This window comes from Mizuhopecten yessoensis, unplaced genomic scaffold (genome assembly GCF_002113885.1).
Source record: "Mizuhopecten yessoensis strain PY_sf001 unplaced genomic scaffold, ASM211388v2 scaffold6683, whole genome shotgun sequence".
Classification (NCBI taxonomy): domain Eukaryota; kingdom Metazoa; phylum Mollusca; class Bivalvia; order Pectinida; family Pectinidae; genus Mizuhopecten; species Mizuhopecten yessoensis.
This window is the reverse complement of record NW_018406672.1, coordinates 1,315,989-1,324,006: the sequence shown is the minus strand read 5'-3', so window position 1 is coordinate 1,324,006 and position 8,018 is coordinate 1,315,989. Positions and strand designations below refer to the sequence as shown.

General features: G+C 36.3%; 1 protein-coding gene across 2 annotated transcripts in view; it reads left to right on the top strand.

Moving 5' to 3' along the window:
* The window catches only part of LOC110452433 (glutamate receptor U1-like), a 106,425-nt gene extending 104,877 nt beyond the window's left edge, over window positions 1-1,548 (top strand). For both annotated transcript variants that reach the window (XM_021500962.1, XM_021500961.1), the window contains exon 15: window positions 5-1,548. The gene's annotated coding sequence lies outside the window, so the exon portion shown is untranslated. The remainder of the gene's footprint in view (window positions 1-4) is intronic.
* Window positions 1,549-8,018: the final 6,470 nt, after the last annotated feature.

Below are 8,018 nucleotides of genomic sequence, written 5' to 3'. Positions count from 1 at the left end.
ATAGGTACGTGCTTATGTTTACATTTATATAGGTACGTGCTTATGTTTAGATTGATATAGGTACGTGATTATGTTTACATTGATATAGGTACGTGCTTATGTTTACATTTATATAGATACGTGCTCATGTTTAGATTGATATAGGTACGTGCTTATGTTTAAAATTGTATTTATATGTGCTTATGTTTACATTGATATACGTACGTGCTTACGTTTACTTTGATATAGGTACGTGCTTATGTTTAGATTGATATAGGTACGTGCTTATGTTTACATTGATATAGGTACGTGCTTATATTTACATTGATATAGGTACGTGCTTATGTTTACATTTATATAGGTACGTGCTTATGTTTACATTGCTATATAGACGTGCTTATATTTACATTGATATCGGTACGTGATTATGTTTACATTGATATAAGTACGTGCTTATGTTTTCATTGATATAAGTACGTGCTTATGTTTACATTGATATCGGTACGTGCTTATGTTTACATCGATATCGGTACGTGCTTATGTTAACATTGATATAGGTACGTGCTTATGTTTACATTGATATAGGTACGTGCTTATGTTTACATTGATATAGGTACGTGCTTATGTTTACATTGATATAGGTACGTGCTTATGTTTACATTGATATAGGTACGTGCTTATGTTTACATTGGTATTACTACGTGTCTTTTATTTGTATTTAAAGATGTTGTGTAATAGGTGATTGAAGTAATGTAAATGCGAATGGAGCTTCATTTCATCGACAAATTCAATTTCAAACACGGGACGACGTATCAATCAAGATGGAATTCTATTTACATATATCAATTGTATAATATCATGATTACCGCATGCTGTTTTATCTGTGATCAAAATTCTATTATATATTGCTGGTATATATTGATACTGTACATAATGCATTTGTTAACATAGGTTATCTTTAACATGGAATGTCCAGTACAAAGATAACTGTGCAAGTCCCTTTCATTATTTTATTTTTCTTTTAAATTTGTCGATTGGTCAGTTTTCACAAAAGATCAAACATTAATCCTCACCAATAAAAAACATCGATGCATGGGAACTTCGTTAAGTTAGAGTTTGGTATTCATGAGTGATCCATTTCCGGATGATAATAGTAACGCGTAGTAACTTATATGTCAGAATAACTGTTCCATTTAACCAAAATACGTATCTTTCATGATTTTACTGAAACTACAATACACTGTCTGCATTAACAAAGCTCCATTGTATATAACACTTGTATTATAAACTATCCAGATCGTATCAGAATATGAGGAAGGTTTCAACGTCGTTGGTAATGTCTTTTCCTATGGATACAACAGTCTGTCTCATTATCACTAAGTTAATCTTGGTCATTTTTTATTGTACATTACGAATTAATTGATTCCAAAGTCAATATGGTGAATGTGATTAAAGGGCAAGACCTCCGGGTAACCCTCGGGTCACGATTATTGTATTTAAGGTCACCGGCTGATTAAAGGAGAATGTTATTATTATCTAGACCATGTGCCTTAATAAACCATTATACAACCCTCAAAATGTTGTTTATATTTTACTTAATACTTCAACAAAATAAATATTCATAAATATTTGAATCATTAATATTTACCCGGAATATTATTAATATAATCTAACACTCTTGTATAGTGTAGATAGAGAAATATCAATCCGAGGGTAAGTGTTCTGTACGACTTTTAACGAATGCTGTAAAGTATTTTTGACCGACAAATGAAATGAGTGACAAATTACCCTGGGACAAAGTGATGATGCGGTGAGGGATGCGATGAGGACCTTTCAAAATAATGGCGTGTATGATATGTCATTTTCTGGGTACGTAAAGGCAGGTTCAACATTTATCTTACAAAAGAACAGGGACTCAGCTGTTAAGTCGGAGAAAATACAGCTTCTACATTTACAACTAGCATCGACCGAATGGTATAATTGTCCTTTGCAAATTATATCCACATATTAACTCTCTCTCTGTGTCAAGTTTTAACGAACGGTCGATCAAGGAAAAAGTAGAAAGATATTTTATGCATAGTAAATATTTATAGTCAGGTGGTTTCGTATGTATGTTGGTCTCCTAATTTAAGGAAATGTGTAATCTTGTACATAATACCTGTGATGTGTGTCATTTTTTGTTTGTATGTATGAAGACGGGTGCCTTGGGAGACACAAACAAAAAAGGAAGTGAGCGAAGACAAGATACCGATCCGCGATGTTGCAATATGGCAGCAGACCAACATTCGTTTCTTCAGTGACCCCTAAGCATGCAATTCTGCGAGGGGGCACCCTATTCGCATTTCATGACATGCATTTAGATATAGCAGGTCATTACTTTCCCTGAACCTACAGAGAGTGATACGTGTCATAATGAAGGATCAATGCTACTTTACACATTATAACTGTGATAAGTTTTATGCTTAACACATAACACATCATTAATTCAATTTGTGACACACTAATTGCCAAATAAAAAGCTTAATTAATGTCACCGTATAACTAATTATTAATTTCTGTTTAACATATTTCAACGTAAACCCAATAAAATTGACCAAACATCAGTCCAATAAATTAACGAAAATCCAAACCCATATCGCAACGAAAGTAGAGGCTACAGAGTGTCTAAAATTACAGCATGTTCGTAACTACAGAAATATGTGTTCTTGCTTTATATCAATGTTACTGGTTTTTAAACATGCCGTTAGGAATAATATGCCTGGTCATATCATAACCAATGGTCCATCAGTCTTACTTAGGAACAAACTATGTCAGAATCAACCGTTAAGAGTTCGACCCGCAGAACTGTAGTCTGATAGTCGTCTACATGATACACAATGGATTTGAAACTCCACGTGTCATCAATTACTCTAAGACCCAGACTCGCTAACTTAGACCTTTAGTGAATGTGGCAATATCAGGAACCATTTTCACGAAATGTCATCGGTTAATCCACGGCGAACAAGGTATACAACATTTGCTGTTCACGAATAAAACAGTCCATAACACCGGCCATCGATTTTAGGAGCATATTTATCTCAGTTCCCTTCAAGATAATGACTTGACTTATTTATAAACAACTGATCATGCAAAGAGCCCGTGTATGAAGAACACAGTTGGTTTAAGTAAGAATATGTGTTTTAACAGATAGATAATGCTCAAATCTTGAACTGAGATCAAATGTCAAGGCCCATACAATGTACATCCTATTGAAATATTAACATATTGATGTACAACGATCGACGTAGCAGAGAATGGAATGTATTATCCTTGTACATGATAGTGCCCTTATCACTTTCCTAGATGTGACATGCGATAACATGCCTGTGGGCCATATGTGGTGCAGGATATGCTTGTCCAAAGGGAGAACTAGGATTCATCTCAATTACCTACTGTATAACGGGAATATTTCGCTGTGGTTTAATTTTCGCCTTTTGTGCCCGCCGTCCTAAAGGTGAATATACCATTACAGCGAGAATAAACAAACATCCTTAATGTATATTTTGGGCGAAATAGATACTAGGCGAATATGAATTATTCTTGCGAAGGTCGAAAGTTTGACTGGGCGAAAGTTTCCTGGTATTAAGCATGTATGTATATATTTATTTATCTATTTCTTCATTTATTTTATTTAATTTTTGAGTTTTATCGTGTATATTTCCTTATATTTTGTTAAGTATTTTACGCTTGTCAATGTATGTTTGTTTTGAACATGAGTTAAAATGTTGCCCGAGTATGTTAAACTAGCGTCTACAAGTATATTGCCCTTATCTCAGAAGTCGTATGATAATAGGGAAAAGAAGTTGCATCCAGTTGTGAGCCAATCGTAGATGTTGTGCTGGGTGCCTTCGGCATGGTAATGCAGTGAGATGGCACTTTAAAGTCGGCATCAGATCCGCGCTATCACAAGGAGGCAAGCACATAATTTACCTGTCTCCTGCATACACACATGCAAACACGCATATACTACACACATGGAGACACGTCCTTAAATGACATTGGCTGTTGATAGGACGCTAAACAAAATTAAACCAAACCAAACCAATCTGGTCATGTGCGAAAACTCATTGAATGAACTTATCGATTTTCACCCAAATAAATAACTGCAAATAACGGCGCTAAGATTCTGCCATATCTGTGATTGACACATGTGTTGTGAAGCGACATTCTAAAAAAAACATTATTTAAAAGCATATTTGTTATAGATCTGGAAAGAAACTGAACTTGTCTGTCGATATCCTCTGCGCTTAGCAATATGGTAAAACTTGGTAAGATGTAAAATATGGCGACGGGAGGAGAGACACGAACAAGAAGAGCTAAAGTGATATTGCTTTTATTAGATAATCATTATGCTTGGCGAAATATCATATCCGATTATAAACAGCTAACTTACATTGATAGCACAGGTAAATTGTTCACTTAAACTGTTAATTAAAAATACAAATGTTAGAATATTTGAAATCTCCTATGTATTCACCTGTTTTACAATGTTCCTCATTATTTAGGGCCTATCACACCTAGTCGATTTGGGTCGCCGGAGCTATACCGGAGCACACATTTGGCGAGTTTTGGGTTTCGGTACTTGAACGACAGCGCAACGGTATCACATCGCTAAGAACGGTAGTACATCGTCAGGACATCGTCATAACATCGCGAAAAACATAGCAACGGCAGGCGACAGGAGAAAAGTGTTTGAACTTGCTCAAAAATGTCCACCGTTGGGCTGCCGGAGTGAGCAACGGAACTGCAACGGTAGTACAGCTGCAGTACTCCGGTATGGCTTCGTTCATGTCGGTAGAGAACCGGTAGCGTCCCTAAATAGATTGGCGGCTCTCCAGTGGGCTCAATGTGTACTGTACTGGTACCGATGTGATACCGTAGTACTACCGAATATCACCGAATTAGTAATGATGCGTCGCCGATATACTAACAACAGAAAGTCGTATTCGGTAGCACATCGGCTCTTACATCGGTAGGACAACGGCAAACAACGGTATCGCAACGGTCCGCCGGTACTACAATTGGTATTGATACGGTCATTTGTTTTCAAGTGCTTTCCTGCCGTTGTTAATTTTATGCTTCGGTTTGATCTCGGCGAAATTCATTGGTAATGTGTGACTGGTCCTTTAAAACCTGTCTTACTTGTCAAGTGACTCGTAAGGAAAACCAGCTGTTGATTATTAAGGTAAACCTCCCTTAAAATATATCAAAGATGACATAATTGAAGGTCCTTCTCATACAGGGTTGAGGATTACAGAGTCAGTGTGGACACAATTTGACTTAGCTGACCTTGTAATGTGTATGGTAATATTTATTGTCTATACATGTCCCCTTCCCTGACCGTTAATATGGATAAGTTAATTCCCGCCGATTACCATAAAGACGTACACGGTTTTCACCATAGGCCATATTTACTCCCACATTGTCAGTTGATGGTTTCTCAATTAACGCTAATGATACAACCGCAGATATCTGTCGATGTTCGCGATCCACAGGTTGCTGAGACGCCGGAGGAGGGAGACGTCAATTCCCCAAAAAATGATTCATCAGAATCGAATGTGTAATGCATTGTTATCTTCAGTAAAATCAACAAAAGCTACTAAAATGTATATAATAAATGCATAAGTTACAAGTGATTTGAAATCAAAACAAGAACAACAGGACCTGCGGGGACATCCAACACGTCCTGTTTACCAGCGGAAGACTGGAGTCTACACTACAATGTAGGTGTTACGGAATGGTAAATTTTCTGCACGACATGTACAATTTCATTCACATTGTAAATATGTATACATGAATATCTATATAAGCAAAGAGGTAATGACGACAGTGCACACAAAGGAATATCAAATTGTGAGAAAGTCCACCATTATTTCAGAAAAAAACATGACCTTTTACGTATGCATTTGTTAGCCAAGTGCTGTTAGGAGGTGGACATTGCAACAACACATATGACACCAATCATGATGCTCATTGAAAGAAACGATCATATATCGGTCAATAACACTGTATAAATGTCTCTAAATATGGCCGACATTGGAATTAAATTGTTGGAAACCGGGTCATGTAACGTAAACTGAAGCATCGTCGGTTATTGGTTCTAGGCAGATGGTCCCTTAGCTAGGTTCCTGTGTATTTTAATTAACATAAAACAATCGGTAAATGTAGCGGATTCACCGCAGCTCTAGAATAGTGCTAAATGATTGCATTGTTGATCTTCCTACACCCCCTAGTTAGAACGGTGACGAAGATAATACATGCTGTCGGTGTTATTTATTGATGTTTCAATTATCCACATGTCTTTTTTCCAAATAAACTACAAATTTACATTCCGTAATCGTTAAACCGGCGGGAGGCAGTGATCACAACAATGAATGGCCATGGTCATAGAAACAGAAGCTTGTCGCTTGAATTGTAAAAAAAAAAGTTTACTAAAACCTCTATCAACTACTGTTTGGTGTTTAGGAATATCTGTTTCGGAGTCATATAAAACGGGACCGTAATTATTTGGTCATTTAGTTTTGTTTGGATTGATGTCTTAGATCTTTCCAAAACAACGTTCAAGTAATCATCCAAGAAGTGTCCTTAGGGGAACAATACGTTTTAGCGTTATTAAGCTGTTCATGCTTTAAAGGCTAGTTACAGTTACTTATTACTGTAATTACCGTACACATACGAAGCGATTGCGGCACTTAAACCATCGTGGCATGTTTAATACACATGGGTTTAAACTAGTAGCTTGTGTGATTATAGTAATTCAGATCTAGTTTGTGTCAACACGTCATTACACTGTCCGTGTTATTTACAAGTCAGCTTGTGAGAACGATCAAGCTTTGGACCATATTTTGATGAGTGTCAACTATATTGGCAAACTATTCGGAATGTGTAGTTGATGATTATATCCAGGTTAAATTTGGTTCGTTGTAGGAAAGCTTCCTGACATATGGCCATTTTATAACAATGTCGTTATTTTCAAAATATGCTTGATCTCTGATTGGACGTATGTTTAATTTTATTGTGAACTATACAAATTTAAGAAATTTATATCTCAACAGAGGAGACATACAAAAGCAACATCTCACAAAGTAGCCAAGGTAATTACTAAACAAGGACAAAGCCAGGGACTTAAGTCGTTACGACAAGAAAATAGGAACTGCGAAGATATTTGAAAAGAAAAGGCATAATGTACCCACAACCTACAAAACACAAGAACTGAACTCAGACGTCACTGAAAGGTAATTTCTTTCAGTGACAAATGGGTTACTCGTCATTGCTGTCTTTCTTGAAATAAGAAAAGGTTATAAAACAAATGTGAAGGAAAAATAACACAGTTTTTAATAAGTGCAAAGGAATGATGCAACACAATAGCAGTTATCACATGTATCCAAAACAGTTACAAAATACATAAAACAAAAACTGTACATGGAGAAACTATACCAAGATCACAATACGATACACATTCTGATAGTAGAGTTCGTTCTAAAATCAGGATCATATACAGGGAAATCTATATCCATGTACACCATTTTTTTTTTTTTTTTTTTTTTCACTCTTACTTTGGTTACTTATGTTTACGAGAGTATTCGTCCCCAGTAATGAAATAAGGAACTCAACAAAACCCATCTCACTTTATTAAGGAGACATGTCGCGGCGGTCTATTCAGGTATCTATTACATTATCACACGAATAAGTTTCTTTACATACAAGAGTCATTTGAGTGACTAAATACGGTAAAACGTCCAAATCAAGTTTTCTTTTCCCGAAGAGTTTGACGGAATGTGAATGAAACAGTATCATCCTGTCACATAGATCGAGTTAGTGAATAAAGAAATGCTGGTGAGAAGCTCGGAGAAAACCCGTCAATAAGAGAGCCTTAGGCATCTGATCAATGGTAAGACACTGCCCTTCATTCTGATTACATCCAAAGCCAACACCTCCGACAATACAACAATTGCAAAACAAGGGCACTTGTTTGTAATGAACTTGTGCACGGCTAGACC